The sequence below is a fragment of the Triturus cristatus genome, chromosome 7 (genome assembly GCF_964204655.1).
Source record: "Triturus cristatus chromosome 7, aTriCri1.1, whole genome shotgun sequence".
NCBI lineage: Eukaryota > Metazoa > Chordata > Amphibia > Caudata > Salamandridae > Triturus > Triturus cristatus.
The window spans coordinates 97,824,725-97,843,576 of NC_140590.1; the positions used below are offsets into that span (position 1 = coordinate 97,824,725).

At 46.3% G+C, this 18,852-nt stretch overlaps 1 protein-coding gene and 1 long non-coding RNA gene across 3 annotated transcripts in view; one reads left to right on the forward strand and one right to left on the reverse strand.

Annotated features, from left to right (window-relative positions):
- The window catches only part of LOC146808912 (uncharacterized), a 424,390-nt gene that overhangs the window by 84,504 nt on the left and 321,034 nt on the right, over nucleotides 1–18,852 (forward strand). The window lies entirely within an intron of this gene.
- The window catches only part of LOC146808913 (ly6/PLAUR domain-containing protein 3-like), a 448,169-nt gene that overhangs the window by 33,144 nt on the left and 396,173 nt on the right, over nucleotides 1–18,852 (reverse strand). The window lies entirely within an intron of this gene.

The window sequence follows — 18,852 nt, forward strand, 5'->3', positions numbered from 1 at the left end:
GCCAAAAGCAAAATGTGGTATAAAAGCAATATTAGATCAGTTGCACTATCAGGGCATATTAGTACCTTGCCTTTCACCAATGAACATGCCCCTTTTTCCCTTCTCCAAACCAGATGGCTCATATAGGATAGTTTTAGACAACAGGAATATAAAATCCCATATACGGACCTACTCAGTGCAAAATGCTCAGAGCACAGGTTTAATGACCAACCTGGTGTGCAAAAAATATAAAACTACCATGGACATCTCCATTGGGTTTTTATCTCGATATAGCGCCTGAAAGTGAATGTCTAACAGCCTTAAGTGTCAAAGGGGTGAGGTTCTCATTTCGACACTTGCCTATGAGTTATAAGAACAGTCCTGGCTTATTCTAAGCATGCATCATGGAGCTCTTACAACCAAATTCCGAGGTTTTTTCATATGATGATTTAAATCTGCACCTAACTAGAGAAGATAGAGTTGTGACCATATTAACATCACATGGTTACTAAATTAATTTTAGGAAAATGAAGATTGCCTTCCTGATGGTAACCTACATAGGATACGAGTTATCAAATGCAAGGGTATAGCCCTGGACTTTCTTCAGAAGTGTGCTACCTTGCAGCCTCCCAATACACTGAAAAAGTTGCAATCCCTGCTGGGATTTCTTAACTTTGGATGTACTTGCTTGCCTCACTATGTTGAGGGAGTGAACCCCTTGTATGACCTGATTTCTCCCACATTTTCAGCCAAACAGTGGACAAACACACACATGGATATCTCGTGTCCACGACCAGCAGACATGCTTGAGACCAAACTCCGGAAAATAAGGCCAACCTTGCTATCAGAGTCACATCCAGTCACTATGGTTATACCTATTGGACGAACAATGGAGGACCGACCTTTACTATTGCTTACAAGTCTCACTTGTACTCCTTAGCTTAACCATGTTTTGCTTCTATTGAAAAAATCCTTGCAGCTGTGAAAACAGCTATCCTGAAGGAGCTTCCCTTGGCAGAGGGCAACACATATAACTGTTGTTTCTCCCATACAGGCACAAGAGGTTAAAACCAAAGTAAGCATTCCCAATACTTTAGCCCTACACCCAAGGTGGATGCATTGAGCTTCTTCTTTAGGTGCAGTGGATGTAAAGTTCCAGTACAATCCTACTCTTCATATACAGTCTTTTCTCCAATATGAACAACACATTGTTCTAACTCCAACCACGGTGGCCATTGAGTTTTACCAAAGAGTACTCTATATCGATGTTTCTGCCCAACCAGTGGTAGGAACACACTACAAGTACTCACCAGACTACGCAGCAGTGCGAGGTGTAGTGAAGGATGGTGAATTCCATCCACAGCGCACCTACACTAAAATCTTGGGGGACAGCACTGCACAGCATGCTGAATGACATGCCCTGTTACTTGCATTGCGCAAGACTGACTTGTCAGTTCCACACTTATTGTGCCCCACTTCTCCTTCTGTGTGCAAGGTTACAATGACTTGCAACATTGCCGTTTGATTGGATTCATTCATTCAAAAGGAAAACCTATAAAGAATAAACAGCTTTGGGGAAAGGTATCTGTCATACAAGATAAGCCTCCACTGGTCCATGTGAGGAGCACTTTGGGGATGAGTGTGATGGCGTTCCCGCTATAGAGAACTGTGTGCCCAATTTAGCTGCAAAGGCTGCAATTCGGACTATTAGGGCAGCAACCCAACCAGATCTCAAACAAAGATTGACGCAGATGTTTTAACAGGCATAAGTACAACAAAGCAAGGGGGGACACCTCCTGCAGGCTTTCCTCCCAACTACTCCTACACCCTGAATTCAGACAACATTCTTGTAGTCACAGTACTAGGAGTAGGCGACAGGATAATAATCCGTCTAGATTAGATGTAATCAAGGAAGCCCATGAGGGATTGACATCTGCTCATGCAGGGGTCAATGCAACCATAGCAGTGCTACAGCAGCGGTACTGGTGGCCCGCTTTATATAAACAGACTAGGGATTACATTAGGGATTATGTTAGGCAGGGTGACATTTGTCAGGGTATTAAACCCTCCACTGACAAAAGACCCCACGTCAACTTCTCTCACAATCTCAAACATCCTCTTTCGGGAGATTTATTTAGATCAAATAGATAGATATATGGAAAAGATAAATGTGGCTTGGAGAAACAATCTGATGCCACCACCTGTGAAGAGAGGGTTATCAGTGCTGCTGAGCGGTGAGTTCCGAAAGTTGGAGAACTAGTTTGTGAAAAAACCCATGACAAGACTTTTGAACCATCCTACAGACCACTGTCACTGTTCTTGGGGTAAAAGGCAACAGAAATGTGATTCTGCCTCCTTTCCCTGGCTCAAAGACAAACAGACAGGTGTCCATCGGCCACGTGAAAAAGTAATATGTGGCTGCTCCTCTACAGCAGACCTTAACAGACACCAAGAAGGATTCACAGTAGTTCTTTGGCCTAATCTGAATACCCATCTCTTAACTTGAGTTCCCAGCCAGGGATATTTCAGCACACTACCTCTCTATCTCTACACAGAACATTAAGTTCCATCAATGAACCTGATGCTTCATCTCATAGAGCCCGGAGATCTGTAAACAACACATCTTATCCTGTGCCTGACAGCATAACATGGAAGAAGGTTCCATGTCAATTTATGGGACCCACTGAGACATTGTAGTTAGCATATGTGATAAAAGATGATATGAATTATATTTTCATACCTGGTTCTATTTCAGATGATTGGGATAAGGAGACTGTTAAAAGAATAATGTCAGATTTTTAGGAATATGCTACCTTGAATAATGAACATCCTTATTTGAATACAGCTTATTACAAAGAAAGGTATTTCTTACAATCACTATGCAGATTATTACATACATAGCAACAGGTTGACCTAGAGACAATTACACACGGTGGGAACTGTGTGAGGCTCCGTTTCCTGATAATCATCCTAATTTCTAGAAGAAATTCCCCTTTTTTCGGAGTGCTGACAGATCATACCCTTTACCTGTCTTTTTTTATACAGAAGACACAACAGCTTCCAAAGAATCTAATCACTACCAACAAACTGATTTACTCCTCTGAATTTAGTTGAAATCTGGCTATCCAGGGATATGAGTACTGGACAACAAATGGTGACGAGAAGAGCATTTGGGAAACGAAATCTTGTCAGACCCAAGGCAAAGAAGCCCTATTTGTTTGCATGTATAATGCAGAAAGAAATTGTTTTTCGAACAGACTACCTCGGATAAGAAGAGAGAGCAAAACGTGAAAAAAACTGGCACATAAGAAGAAGAGTTGGAAAATAGAGTAAAACAATGGTGAGACAATTATGTTGGAGAGAAAGGCACAACAAGAGAAAGCGATGATAGTGCTATTACGAGGTCAGAGGAAAGGGCACAAAGAAGACAGACATGGCAATGAAATGGCAAAACAGATGATGGTAGGGTGAACAGTGTCAAAACAAACACTGGCAAAGTCACACAATTAAGTGGCAGGGCGAGCAGTGGCAAAAAAAGCAGATAGCAGCAGAGGCAAAGACAGACAATTAAGTGGCAGAAGATAATGGGAGAGTAAATAAAAAAATAAGCACCCTCAGAGCAAGGATGCTTACCTATTGACCAGTGCAAAACTGTACCAATGGTCTGTGAATACGGACATTAAAACCCTGCTGACGGTCATTACTGACTGATAGCAGCCACACACTAACTTGTTAAACTATGAGAAAATGGAGGAATGGTACCTTGGAACAGTGGTTTGGGGTTGCTCAACTGTTAGTGGTGTAGATAGAAGAATGGTGTCAGGATTAACAGGTCTAATCATGGTACCGCAGTGCCTCTACCCAGGCATTGAGGTTTAAACTGTTGCTTTAATTATAGAAGAGGTCAGACGTGGCGAGTATGGAGAACAGGAACATGGAAGTTGGGCTTGCACTCACTTCCCAGTTGTGGGCAGGTCTTCAGGAGCCTGATAGTACAGTGACTATTGTAATAGTCTTACTGGTGTTGTCATAGCACTGAGAATGTTCTACAGGCTCCTTGTTAATGGAATGTTTGTGTTTGTAACACAGACTCATTCCCTGGAGGCTGTTGATGAGATGAGCAGCAATAAATACGCCTTCTACCATTGACTGGTTGTGGCTGTGGTCACTTCAATTGGCGACGATTTATGGGATTTTCTGCTCATCTCTAGTTCGTACCCACGTGTGCGTGCGTGGAGCTGTGCTGTTTACTACCATTTTTTTTTATTCATCCTACAACCGATGGGATAATCTGTCTCGGTTTTTGGACTCATCCAAACTTAATGGTACAAGTCTAACAACTGACAACGTGTTGGAATATAATGAGGCGCTGGTCTGATCTCCACTGTATCTATACATCCTGACCATCTACCTACAAGACCCCTCTGAGGTATTTGTAAAAACGAGTGTCTCCTGGAATATGCTTGCGCATGTCGTCGTGCATGTACAGCGATCGCATGTGAGCAGCGTTAAGGGGGCCCGACAATGAACGGAAGTTTGGTGATCATCAGGATGTGGTGCAGGCACGGGGATCGTATTTCTTTCTGAAAAGGGCCGTAGCGGTTCGACAGCGAATGATTGCTCGGTGATTTTATGAACAAATTTTTTTTTGAAAGCTCGAGGTGTCAGCAACATTTTTGGGCATTTTCAATTACATTTGTTTATTTTTGGTTTGGCTCGCGTACTCACGGCCGTTGCTGAGTCGCGTGTTGTATTCACCATCAGCATTCCAAAGCGTTTGTTCTTCTCTTCGCCCGCCCTCGACGCAGAGCTGCAGGTGCGTGCCTTAAGCCACACGGCATGCGTCTTGGTGCGCACTGACGTCAGCATCACCACATAATAAGAGGTTTCGTCTCTTGACACAAAGAACGAAGTTTTTCCTGAACAGACTTTCAAGCGGACAAGTCACCGACGTTTGGCAGTTGTGCAAAGGGTATTTCTTACATATGAAGTCAAAACTGTAAAAGTTCAACCCTCGAACAATTCTCTTCATTTTTGTTTTGTCCTGGACATAATCGTTGTCATTGTTTTAGTACTCTAGCACCATCTAGTGGTGTTCTATTTTGTTCCAGCCCATTGCATATAGCATTTTGGACAATTAACTTATACATATTCAGGCACACACTTAGATTTTGAAACAGCAGTAACATTATTGTATGTTTTAGACAGTCAGGGAGGAAGGGGAAATTTACATTGCTGGTGTAGTTTGTGTGGGTTGATTTGTTTATTGGTTCATTAGCTTTTTCATCCCAATCTACATCATGCAAAATGTACAAGCACCTTCTCCATTTTTACAGCTTCCAGGGGATCCACCGGTAGAGTGGAAGGTATGGTACAGAGCCTTCACAAAGTACCTAGGGGCCATAGGGGGTCTCAGATTTAGTGCAGAACGTAAAAGATTTATGCTTGAACATAACTTGGGTTTTGAGGGCCAGGCTGTACTGGAGCATTTACCTTTGCCGGAGTTAACAGAGGGTGCTGAACCACTCAATGAGTTTGACCAAGCAATTCAAATGCTAGAAAAGCAATTTGATGTGGAAAAGAGCTTAGTAGTAGCTAGACATAAGTTCTTCACGAGAGAACAACAAACCTCAGAGAGCATTGTATCGTATGTTGCTTCTCTACGTATTCTAGCATCTGACTGCGAGTTTGAGACATTCACCTCTCAACTCATAAGAGATCAAATTGTGGTACGGTGTAGAGACAAAAAAGTGCAACAAAAGTTACTTACATTGAAAAATCCATCTCTGGAAGAAACTATCTCAATTGTCAAAAGCATAGAGTTATCGCAGTCATCGTCCAATGAGTTGAGATCTGATAAAGCTACTATTGGGGTTGTAAATGAAAGCAAAAGTAGTGCAGACAAGAACAGTTCGTCTGACAAGAATTCTAGTGAAAAAAATAGCAATGAAGTCAAAGGGAAATCACAAGTTGTAAAACAAGATAAGAAACAATTCTATGCTCAGGAAAAGAATGTGTGTTCAAAATGTGGTTATACTGCACATTTTCCTAATTCACGAATTTGTCCAGCTCGTAATGCTTTGTGCAGGAACTGTGGTAAAATGGGTCACTTTGCAAAAGTTTGTAATTCCAGAAGGAATGTCAATGTAGTATGGGAAGAGAGTGACAGTCTAGAAAGTAACACAGAAGTCGTGAGTTCAATGAGAGATCTCATGTTAGTAGTAAAGGACGACTGTGACATGTTAGTAGTAAAGGATGACTGTGAAGATTGTGCTGACCCGATCGTAGATATAGTTGTGGATGGCAAAGTTTTAAAATTACTTGTGGATTCAGGGGCACGGATGACAATGATTACGGAAGAGTTGTTTGAATCCGTATGGGGTGACAGACATTTAGAACCTCCTGATAGAAATCCTGTGTCTTATGAAGGGAGAAAGATTCAACTTAAAGGTTTCTTTGAAGGGACTTTAATGTTCAGAGGGAAAACCATCACGGGGAAGATTTATGTAGCCATCAAAGGACTAGATATTTTAGGGTGGTATCATCAGGCTTTGTTCAAAATGACTCTAAGGCCAGGCACCAAAGAACCAGTTTCTATTGTGAATGAGTCTATAGGTGGAACAGAATGTTCCGGTTGGGGAAGCAGTTTTCCCAAAGTTTTTTCTGAATCTCTAGGCCTAATCAAAGGTTTTAAACATCTCATCAAGGTGAAGGACGGTGCCATCCCTTGCAAGCATAAACTACGAAATGTACCGTTGAGTGTTCGAGATGATTTAGCAAAAGAGTTGGAAAAAATGTGTGAAACAGGGGTGATTGAACCAGTTGAGTCGTCTCTTTGGTTAAGTCCGTTGGTCGTTGCACGGAAAAAAAATGGCAACCTCAGAGTCTGCATTGACTTGCGCAGCCTCAACAAAAACATCTGGGTGGACTCACACCCTCTTCCACGTATTGATGATATTGTGTCTAAGTTTCAAGGTTTCAAATGGTTCTCTAAGATAGATCTGTCTTCTGCATACCATCAGGTGGAGTTAGATGCATCATCAAAACACCTTACCGCTTTTGTTTCTCCATCTGGGACTTTTCAGTTTAAACGAATGCCTTTTGGCTTAGCCTCTGCTGCTTCTGTTTTCCAGCGTGTCATGGAAAAAGTTTTGTCGGGTGTGCAGAACACAGTGGTTTTTCAGGATGACATTTTGGTAGCGGGCATTTGCAGATCTTCACATGATAAGAGCTTAGCTGAGGTGTTGAATAGACTACAAAACAAGGGCATTGTAGGGAACTTAAGCAAATGTGTTTTCGGAGTACAGTCTATAGAGTATCTTGGGCATTGTATTTCTGGGGAGGGAATTCTTCCTAGGGCTGGGTTGATTGAAGCTATTGTTAAAGTTCCGTCCCCTAAATCCAAAGAGCAGGTTTCATCTTTTCTTGGAATGTGTGAATTTTATGCCAAATTCATTTCTAATTTTTCATCTAAGACTGCACATCTTCGTGAACTTTTGAAGAGGGGTACTGTGTTTCTGTGGGATCAGGAATGTCAAGATGATTTTGAGAAAATCAAGAATGAGTTGAATCACTGTAATATTCTGACTCCATATGATTCTTCTTTAGAGTCTATTGTGTCTGTTGATGCTAGTTTGGATGGCTTGGGAGGCATGTTGACTCAAATTAAAAATGGATCAGAACACACAGTTGGATTTATATCTAGATCATTGCGTCCCAGTGAAAGGAATTATTCTGTGATCGAGAGGGAGCTTTTGGCTTGTTGTTGGGCAGTGGAGAGGTTCAAAGGTTTCCTTTGGGGCAGATCCTTCAGACTTATGACGGATCATAAACCTCTGGTTCCGATACTTAATGGGGTGTTGGTAAAAGATCACACGCCCAGGATTGCTCGGCTGAGCTCCAAGCTCCTTCAGTACAATTTTACGGTTGAACACATTCCTGGAGGAAAGAACATTAGACCAGATTGTCTTTCTAGGTTGCCGTTGCCCGAAGTACAGGGTGTATGTGATGCAGAGGATGATGAGGAATGTTTGATTGCAAGCATTGATGTTTGTAAAGAGGGGTGTTTCAAGGAGGTTGAATGGTTTGATGCGTTAAAAGCAGATTCAGTTCTCAAGGAGGTTAAAAGGTGCATCATTCAAGGGTGGCCAAAAGAGAAACATCTAGATCCTGATTTACAACCTTTCGCTAAAGTGGCTGATGAATTGACCTTGGAGGAAGGTGAAATGATCTTAAGTGGTGACAAATTTGTACCTCCAACCAGTTTGAGAGATCTCATAATTAAAGCTGGGCACGAAGGTCATTTAGGACAGACGTGTACTAAGCGCAGAGTTCGTTCCATGTATTGGTGGCCCTCAATGGATCGGCATATTGAGAACATGGTTGAAAATTGTTACACGTGTTGTTCTAGTGACAAAGTAATCAAAACAGTGACTCCTCCTAAAGTGAGTGTTGAATTACCTTCAGGGCCTTGGATGAAGTTGGCTTTGGATTTTATTGGTCCTTTCAATGTTTTATCCAACAAATATAGATTCGCTTTGGTGGTAGCAGATTATTATAGTAAATGGTGGGAAGTGTGTTTCATGACTGAACCTAATACTACAAAAGTTATCAAGTTTTTGGAGAGTTTGTTTGCCAGGGAAGGTTTTCCTAAAGAACTAGTGTCAGACAATGGAGTGCAATTTGTCTCCAAGGAAATGTCTTGTTTTTTAAGTCAATCCGGTATTCTCCATAAACGTGTAGCTCTCTATCACCCACAAGGAAACGGTTTCATTGAGCGCATGAATCGTATTTTAATGGATTGCGTGCAATGGGCTGTTTCTGGTAATATAGACATCGGAGGAGCTGTCCAGAGCATGCTATGGGCACATCGAACTACACCAGGTGTGGAGTTTGGGAAAAGTCCATTTGAATTATTGAGAGGGAGGATTGCCACATTCAACATGTGTCCGGCTTGGATGAGACAGTGGGGATGTATGTCTGGTTCAGGTTTGTCATCTTCACAAGTGTATCATAAAGGTCGTGTTGATGAGATTACCTCTGATTCTTTTGCTAGGAGTTCTTCTATAGCGGGGTGGTCTCACAACATCAAAGTGGGGGATTGGATTAAGATTAAAATTCCGCATAATGTTCCCAAAGGTTTTTCCAAGTTCAGTCAACCCCAGTGTGTTGATTTAGTCTCGCGGCATGCTGTGAGGGTTAAGGGGAAAAATTGGTGGAATGTGTCTAGGGTTTATAGAATTCCTGATAAGGTTGTGGTTCAAATGGGTTTGAGGAACAACAATATTGTACCAGGCTTTGGTCTTTCTGTCCCAGAGGGTGGTCCTGTTAAACCTAACAGGGATGGTCAGTCCTGCAATGAGTCATCTGGAGACTCGTCTCCAGAGGGAACTTCTGTTTCAGTTAGGAGGAGTACACGCCATAGAGTTGTTCCTAAACGCATGGATTTGTAATTTGTTACTTCTTGTTAGATTGTATTAAGTTTATTCTGTATTATCAATGATTTTATTTCTTGTTTATTCATTTCTTAATTTTATGTATTTATTTTTATGTTGCTATTTGTGTATTTTCATTTGTTGTTTCTATTTATGCAAAGATGGGAGATATTGTAATAGTCTTACTGGTGTTGTCATAGCACTGAGAATGTTCTACAGGCTCCTTGGTAATGGAATGTTTGTGTTTGTAACACAGACTCATTCCCTGGAGGCTGTTGATGAGATGAGCAGCAATAAATACGCCTTCTACCATTGACTGGTTGTGGCTGTGGTCACTTCACTATTAAAGGCCATTTCAGGTGGGGCCTAGTAGCATTTCCCAGTAGTTTTGGCTTACTTGGCTCTTGTTAGCTGGTAACTCAGTATTTCAAATCCCTCACTTTTGCTGTGTACTCCCTTCTTAGCTCCATCCCCATCTGCAAGTGTGTTCTCTTTTAACTCTTTCTATTCTGACCCTTTCTATCAGTTCTAACTTACCACCTGGCTTCTTTCTTCTTTCATATCACTCCTTCTGTGTAATTATAATTCTCGCTAAGATGCTGATGTCATCTCTGCAGCAATCCATTGGAGCTGTTACCGTCTCCTGCAGTAAGATTCAAAACTTTTCCTCCTCCTCTAGTAAGCTGCTCTCCATCATTGTAGAAGTCGCTTAGCCTCTGCCAATTGGGCCCGTCCTGATAACTGGTAGGACTCAGATTACTCTTGAACGCCATTAGTATGGCATATGGCATCTTGTTGTTACAATGCAAAGTTCCATATTTTATCTACAATGTATATCTTTGCAGGTGTACCTTCCTGCACATAAGCAATGTATCCTGCAGTGCAGGCACGTTAGCAAAATGGTGCTAGGGTGCCTGCGCTGGCACTTTACAGCTTTAGTGCCAGCACTAGGGGTAACGCAGGGGTGAGCTGCATTCTTGTGAAAACAGCGCATACCTGCATTTTGAGACTGTCAGAGCGCTGCGTAACCAATTTTGGCGTAACACCTTGCTCCGCCAGTTTCTTGTAAATTTGCCCCTGTGTTTCTCAAACTGATCATGCTACCTTTTTGGCATTTGAAATATCAAAAGTCAAATCAATGGACAAGGAAAAGGTCAGAGCCATAATAGAATAAGCAGCTCCCACCTCTGTCAAGGGAATTCCAAAATTCCTAAATTTTTGCAAGCACAATTCACGAAAGACTTTGATCACTGTCACAATTGGGCAAAATAAAGCAACCTCCTTGAAAAATGTAAAGAAGCATTCACAACTACTCCTATACTGAGACATGCTACCTTGCAAATGCTGCTCATCATGGAAACTGATGCATGCGCATTGGCCGTCTGGGATGTCCTGTCGCTTGGAGATCCACAGACTGGAGATGTGCATCCAGTGGCACATTATTCCAGAACACTTTCCACTTCTGAATGCAGCTGTGCTTTTTATGATTTGAAGTGTTTCGCAATAAAAGAGGGTTTTACATATTAGAGACACAATCTGAAGAAGCACTGCCTGAGATCACATTATAGACTGATCCTAAAACGCTTTTGGGTTTGCAATCCTTGAAGTGTTGAATGCTAGGCTTGCAAGGTGTGCCTTGATCTTCTACTGGTTTCAATACAAAGTCACCTATAGACAAAGGGATAGACCAGCACTTCAATGCCCCACGTGGAGGTAGTAAGTGCCATATAAACGTTGCAATACAATCAACACAAGCAAAGCCTGATGCATTGTCTAGTCAAGGGAAGACAGAACAGATGCCTGCTCCTTACATTTTATCAGTCACCCGGTAAGGAAACAGAATTGGAGATCAATTCATGAAGCAAGTCAGAAAAGGACAGTTCGATGGTGAACAACGACTAGAGAAAGAGTACATAGCCAAGTCAAGAGTTCAATTTTCATTCAAGCTAAGCCAAACCTACAGCAATGTTTTGTGTATCATCTCAGCCATTGACGATGGTCTCCATGGATCCTGTAGTGGGAATAACTGTAGAACTACCACCATCTGAAGGCTTTAATACATTATTGGTGGTGGTCGATTCTTTCAGTTGAATGTAATATTTTGAGCTTTTGAAATGGTTTCTGACAACAGTAGAACTTGTGCAAATGTTTCTGAATAACAAATTCAAGCTTTGTGGATTACATGTTCTCATCATGGCCGAGGAGCTCAACTCTTTGCTCATTTCTGTAAAGAACTGATTAAGCCCATAGGAGCCAAGCTTTTTCCAGCAACCAGATATCATCCACAGATGGACAGGGAGGTTGAACCAGGCAAAAGGATAATATACAGAGTGCTTTTTGATGGAGTGGTGACCCCCCTGTGACCCACAGGCGGTCGCTCCTCTCCCCTGCTGCTGCCTACGCCTGCCGCTGCCTACGCCTGCCGCTGCCTTACACCCACTGTACCTCCGTTGGCGCCACTTACCTCCTTCCGCCGCTCACAGGTACCGGCCTCCGCTCGCTGACTGCTTGATTTTCTTTTTTTCGCCGTTTCCGCCGCCACTGCCCCGGTCACTCTTTCCCCTCCTCCCGCTTCCCTGTTCCGGTCCCCGCAGTCCCGCCTCCCCTCACTGCCCATTGGCTACCCAGCCTCCCGCCTCCCTGCTGACCCTCCCTCCGGGCTCCTACTTATGACGCCCCCTCCGCGACCGCGCAGCGGACGCGCGCAGCGGGAGCGCCGACTGAGCGCCGAAGGTGCGCCAAAGGTAAGCCCGTCTGCGCCCGTCCGCGCCAGGACCGCGCCCAGTGCCAGACCCCCTGGCCCCCGCGCCCGCCAGCCCCCCCGCAGGACCTACGACTTCGCCACGCTCATCGCACTCAACACCGCCCGAACCCCCGGATGCTACCGAGCGACCCCTCGACGCACCCATGGACCCTTCGTCTGCCGCTCCTGCAACTTCTCCTGCCTCCGATCCTGCACCGCACCCACCAGCAGCACCGGAAGCAGCAACCACCTGAAGTGCACCCTACTCAACACCCGCTCTGTCCACAGACACACCGTTGAGCTCTGGAACCTCCTCAACACCGCATCCCCAGACGTCGCCTTCCTCACGGAAACCTGGATGAACGCCTCCTCAGCCCCCGACATCGCCATAGCCATCCCGGACGGCTACAAGATCATCAGGAGAGACCGCATCAACCAGACCGGAGGAGGCATCGCCATCGTACACAAGAGCACCATTCGCATCTCGGCTGCGTCCATCGACACATTCGGCGCTGCCGAATACCTCCACTTCCAGGTCCACGTCGACCCCCAGACGACCCTCAGAGGCACCCTCATCTACCGACCCCCGGGACCGCGGGCACAGTTCTGCGATGACATCACGGACTTCATCAGCCCACACGCCCTCCACTCCACCGACTACATCCTCCTTGGGGACCTCAACTTCCACCTGGAGAACAACAACGACCGCAACTCCACCACCCTGCTGGACAACCTGGACAACCTCGGTCTGAAGCAACTGGTCAACACCCCCACGCACCAAGCCGGACACACGCTCGATCCTATCTTCTCCTCCAGCAAGTACGTCTCCTTCAGTCGCTCCACCGCACTCCACTGGACCGACCACAGCTGCGTCCACTTCAGCTTCGCAAAGAACACGGCCCACCACCACCCGAAGCAGGTTCCACACAGAAACTGGAGCAAGATCACCGCCGACCAGCTCACCACCTCCCTCAGCCAGAACCCCCCCGGCAGGACACCGGACCCTAACACAGCAGCCTGCAACCTCACACAGTGGCTGTCCACTAGCGCCGACAACCTCGCCCCACTGAAGGACCCACTCATCAGGCCGAGAAGCAAGAAAGCCCCCTGGTACACCGACGAACTCAAAGACTCCAAGAAGGCCTGCCGCACCCTGGAGAAGACCTGGCTCCTCGACAAGACCTCCGACAACATGACCGCCCTCAAACTCGCCACCCGCAGACACCACCAGCTCATCCGCACCACCAAGAAGAAATCTCTGAAGGAACGACTGGACAAGAACGCCCATGACAGCAAGGAGCTCTTCAACATCGTCAAGGAATTCTCCAACCCCATCACCGGCAACAACGAGATCGCCCCCTCACAGGACCTCTGCGACTCCCTCGCTTCGTACTTCCACCACAAGGTCGCCGACATCCACAACAGCTTCGGCGTTCATCCCCCGCACCCACCGATCGAACCCACGCACCCAGCCACCATCCTCCGGACATGGACCGAGGTGACCCCTGAAGACACGACTCGCATCATGAACACCATCCACTCCGGATCCCCGACCGACCCGTGCCCTCACCACGTCTTCAACAAAGTGGCCCCCACCATCGCACCCCACCTCCGAGACATCATCAACGCCTCCTTCAACACAGCAACCTTCCCGGAGAGCTGGAAGCACGCCGAACTCAGCGCCCTACTGAAGAAACCAACAGCGGACCCGACCGACCTCAAGAACTTCCGCCCCATCTCGCTCCTTCCCTTCCCGGCCAAAGTCATCGAAAAGGTCGTCAACAAGCAACTGGCCGCCTTCCTCGAGACGAACGGATCCCTCGACCCGTCACAGTCCGGATTCAGAACCAACCACAGCACCGAGACCGCTCTCATCGCAGCCACCGACGACATCCGTGCCCTGCTCGACAACGGCGAAACAGCAGCACTCATCCTCCTAGACCTCTCCGCTGCATTTAATACTGTCTGTCACCGCACCCTAGTACAACGCCTCCACGACACCGGCATCCAAGGGAAGGCCCTAGACTGGATCACCTCATACCTCTCCGGAAGAACACAGAGAGTACGTCTGCCTCCTTACTGCTCGGAGGCCACCACGATCATCTGCGGCGTCCCGCAAGGATCATCGCTCAGCCCTACGCTCTTCAACATCTACATGAAACCTCTAGCGGCCATCGCTCGCCAACACAACCTGAACATCATCTCCTACGCCGACGACACCCAGCTGATCCTCTCCCTCACCAGAGACCCCGACACCGCCAAAGCAAACCTCCACGAAGGGATGAAAGACGTCGCCGAATGGATGAAAGACAGCCGCCTAAAGCTGAACACAGACAAGACAGAAGTCCTGATCCTGGGACCATCACCCTCCGCGTGGGACGACTCCTGGTGGCCCCCGGCCCTAGGCACCGCACCCAAACCAACGGACCACGCACGTAACCTGGGCTTCATCCTGGACTCCACTCTTTCGATGACCAGACAAGTCAACGCCGTCTCCTCATCCTGTTTCCTCACACTCCGCATGCTCCGCAAGATCTTCCAATGGATTCCGACCGAGACGAGGAAAACAGTCACCCAGGCCCTCGTCACCAGCAGACTGGACTATGGAAACACCCTCTACGCCGGAACAACAGCCAAGCTACAGAAGAGACTCCAGCGCATCCAGAACGCCTCCGCCCGACTCATCCTGGACATCCCTCGACGCAGCCACATCTCGAGCCACCTCAGAGACCTGCACTGGCTCCCGGTCAACAAAAGGATCACGTTCAGACTCCTCACCCACGCACACAAATCCCTCCACGACCTGGGCCCAAGGTACCTCAACGACCGCCTGACCTTCTACTCGCCCACCCGCCAGCTACGATCCGCGAACCTCGCCCTCGCCGTCGTCCCCCGCTTCCAGAGAGCCACCGCCGGAGGAAGATCCTTCTCTTACCAGGCGGCAAAGACATGGAACTCCCTACCGGTCCACCTGCGGCTGACCCGGGACCACCTCGCCTTCAGGAAACAGCTCAAGACCTGGCTGTTCGAGCAGTAGCAGACCCCCCCCCCTCCCCAAGCGCCTTGAGACCCTTCCGGGTGAGTAGTGCGCGATATAAATGCCATGATTGATTGATTGATTGATTGATGGAGCATCCAAATAAATAGAGCAACTGGATTTCTAAGGGGAGTTTACCTATAGCAACATTGTGCACGCCTTCAAGGGAACCTTGCCTTTTGTTATTCACCCTTGCACCTTTCCTGCCTGTCTTTTTCCACCACAGTTACTTCCTTAGGCACAAAGGTGAAGTTTGAAAAAGGATGTATCTGCAAGTTCTTAAAGTCAAGTCAAAATATAAGAGACAGGTTAACGGTCTCCATTGACTCAGTCCAGAATATTAAGGTGAGGGATGGTTTCGCTATCAAGAAAACATCTTCATTTACCTATATATCCTGTATATACATCCGGAATTCCGTGTGTCTCATGTCAGGCCAACACCGTATTGACAGAAGGCTCCCAAGAACATGTAGTGGAGGCTATCCTTAATTCCTGTATCGATTTTGGTCAACTCTAGGGATTTACATCCTGGAAAGGATATGATGCTTTGGAGAGATTTGTGGGTCATTTGTTGTGCATTGCCCTTGACTGGTTTCTCAGTTTCATTAATGGAATCCAAAGAAAGCAGGCCCTAGTGTATGATCCATCGAAATTAATTTTTCTGGGGAGAGGGGAGACACCTGTACAGTCCTGTCAGGATTAGCAGGAAATATCATGCAATCCCAGTGCCTCTACCCAGGAATACAGGTTTCAAACCTTCCCATGAGTACAGTACAGAAGAGGTCAGCCCTGGCGAATATGGAAAATGGAAGTTAACATAGCACTCACGTCTGGGTTTTGGGTTCGGCTTCTGGAACCTGATAGGTGAGTGACCATAAAAGGGCCAGTGCATGCTCTGGGTAGCTGCCTAGCAACATCTGACTTTTGGCAGCTTGTCTCTTGACACTCGCGATCATTTAGTTTTTTGTTATTTTCCCCCTTCTTGGCTCCCTGCCCCACTTACCAATTTGTTCGCATTTGACCCTTTCCATTAGTTCCTGGTTACATTCTAGTTTCTGCTCCCTGCTTTTTTCCCACTCCTTCTCTGTAATTCTGAGTCCATCAAAGGTGCTGCTGTTGCCATCTCTGTAGCACTTCATTGGCATGGGTACCATTTCCTCTTTTCTCTCATGTTGCAATCACCTCTCATCCATTTGGCTCCATTCCTGATTCCTTTTTAGGTCTCGCCTGACCCAGCGCATGCGCTGGTCTGGCGAGACTTTTTGTGAGGGCTCAAAAAAAATGCTACCATGGCCAGCCTTAGAGCTACAGTGCATATGCGCGGGCACACGCTTAGGAGCAGAAGCTGGCAAATCTCGTCATGCTCATTAAGAGCCCGCGATCACTTTCACTTTCGCGGCGCCCCTTTGATGTTCTCGTTCAAAGAACATCAAACATCAAATAACATGTTGTGTTAATGCTTTGCTGCGCCCGTTTAACTTACAATGTGCTTTCTCTTTCCACAAACTCGATGTTTGTGTTCCTTTATTTTGAGATGCTTTTAGTATTACTGTTTTGTGACTTAAAGAACATTAAGGAAATGTTACTGTGAAACTGGACAACGTTCACAGTGTTTATTTCTGATCGCAGTGGCTGCTTCATTTCCGTTGCACCATTCAGGGAGTCCTTTCGTTGGTGCTTTCATGAGGACATGATGAGGAAGCTGGAAACTTTTGGCACATTCTCTTTAAAAGCACAGCATGTTGGCGACTGGTTAATCGATTAGACCTATGTAGCGCTTTAGATCTCAAAGCGCTAGGGTGGGTGCAGCAGTTACAACTCATGAAATATGGGGTGCGACTCACAAGGAGGGGTCAGGTTTGAGTGCACATTGGCTGCAATCGAACTCTTAAGATGATGGGCTGTGTGTATCCAATATCAGCACTCAGTCTTCGCTAAGTGATCCTGTTTGTTTTGTTGTTGTGTTAATGCTATGCTGTGCCCGTTTGACTTACAACGTGCTTTCTCTTTCCACAAACTCGATGTTTGTGTTCTTTTATATTGAGATGTTTTAGTATTACTGTCACACACACAACCACACACACAACCACACGACACACAACTACAACCACACGCACAACCACACACACAACCACACACACACCCCCACACATACAGCTACACACACACAACCACACATAACCATACACACACAACCACACACATACATGCAAACACAGACACAACCACACCCACACACAACCACACACGCAACCACACACACACAACCACACACACACATACAACCACACAACCACATCCACAACCACACCCACAACCATACACACACAACCACACAGACAACCCCAACCACACACACAACCACACACACAACCCCAACCACACACACAACCACACACACACACAACCACACAACCACACAACCACATACACACAAGCCCAAGCACACACACAAGCACACACACAACCACACACACAACCACACACACACAACCACACACACAACCACACACACACAACCATACCCACAACCACACCCACACACATACTACACACACAACCACAACAACACACACACAACCACACACAACCACACACCCACAACCACACCCACACACAGAACCACACACACACAACCACACACACCCACAACCACACACACACAAGCACAGACAACCACACACACACAACCACACACAACCACACACACACACAACCACCTACACAACCACACACAACCACCCACCCTCACCCACAACCACACCCACAACCACACCCACACCCACAACCACACCCACACACAGAACCACACACACACACAACCACACACACCCACAACCACACCCACACAACCACCCACCCACAACCACACCCACCCACAACCACACACACAGCCACACACACATAACCACATACACACAGCCACACACAACACCACACACAACACCACACACACACACACAACCCCAACCACACTCAACCCCAACCACACACACACACACAACCACAACCACACACACAACCCCAACCACACACACACACACAACCACAACCACACACAATCACACCCAACCACACACACAAACACAACCACACACACAACCACACTGGCAACCACACCCACAACCACACACACACAACCACACCCACAACCACACCCACAACCACACACACACAACCACAACCACACACACAGACAACCACACACACAACCACATACACACACACAACCACACACACAAAACCACACACACACACAACCACACACACATCCACACCAAGGATTGGCATAGCCAATAGGTCTCGCCTTTGGGACCTTATAAGTTTTTAGCCATGCAACAGTTGATGTGGTTGCACCAAGGATATTGTGCTGCATAACTAAATACTTAGAAGCTTTCAAAAGCGAGACCTATTGGCTATGCCAATGCTTGTCTTTCTTTTTTAATGTGAATGTAAGATTTTGTGCATCTTTATTTATTAGTGGCACTGTTGTCCGGATCGAATTCCCAAAGAGTCTCAGACACCCGGTCCACCTAGCCAGACGCAAATCCAACATTTCAATAGACTAACACTGTGTAGAGCAATCAAACAGAGCACAAACAGGACGAAGCTGTCTCCTATCATATTGGGTGATAGTTGCTGGACAGTGAACCATGCTG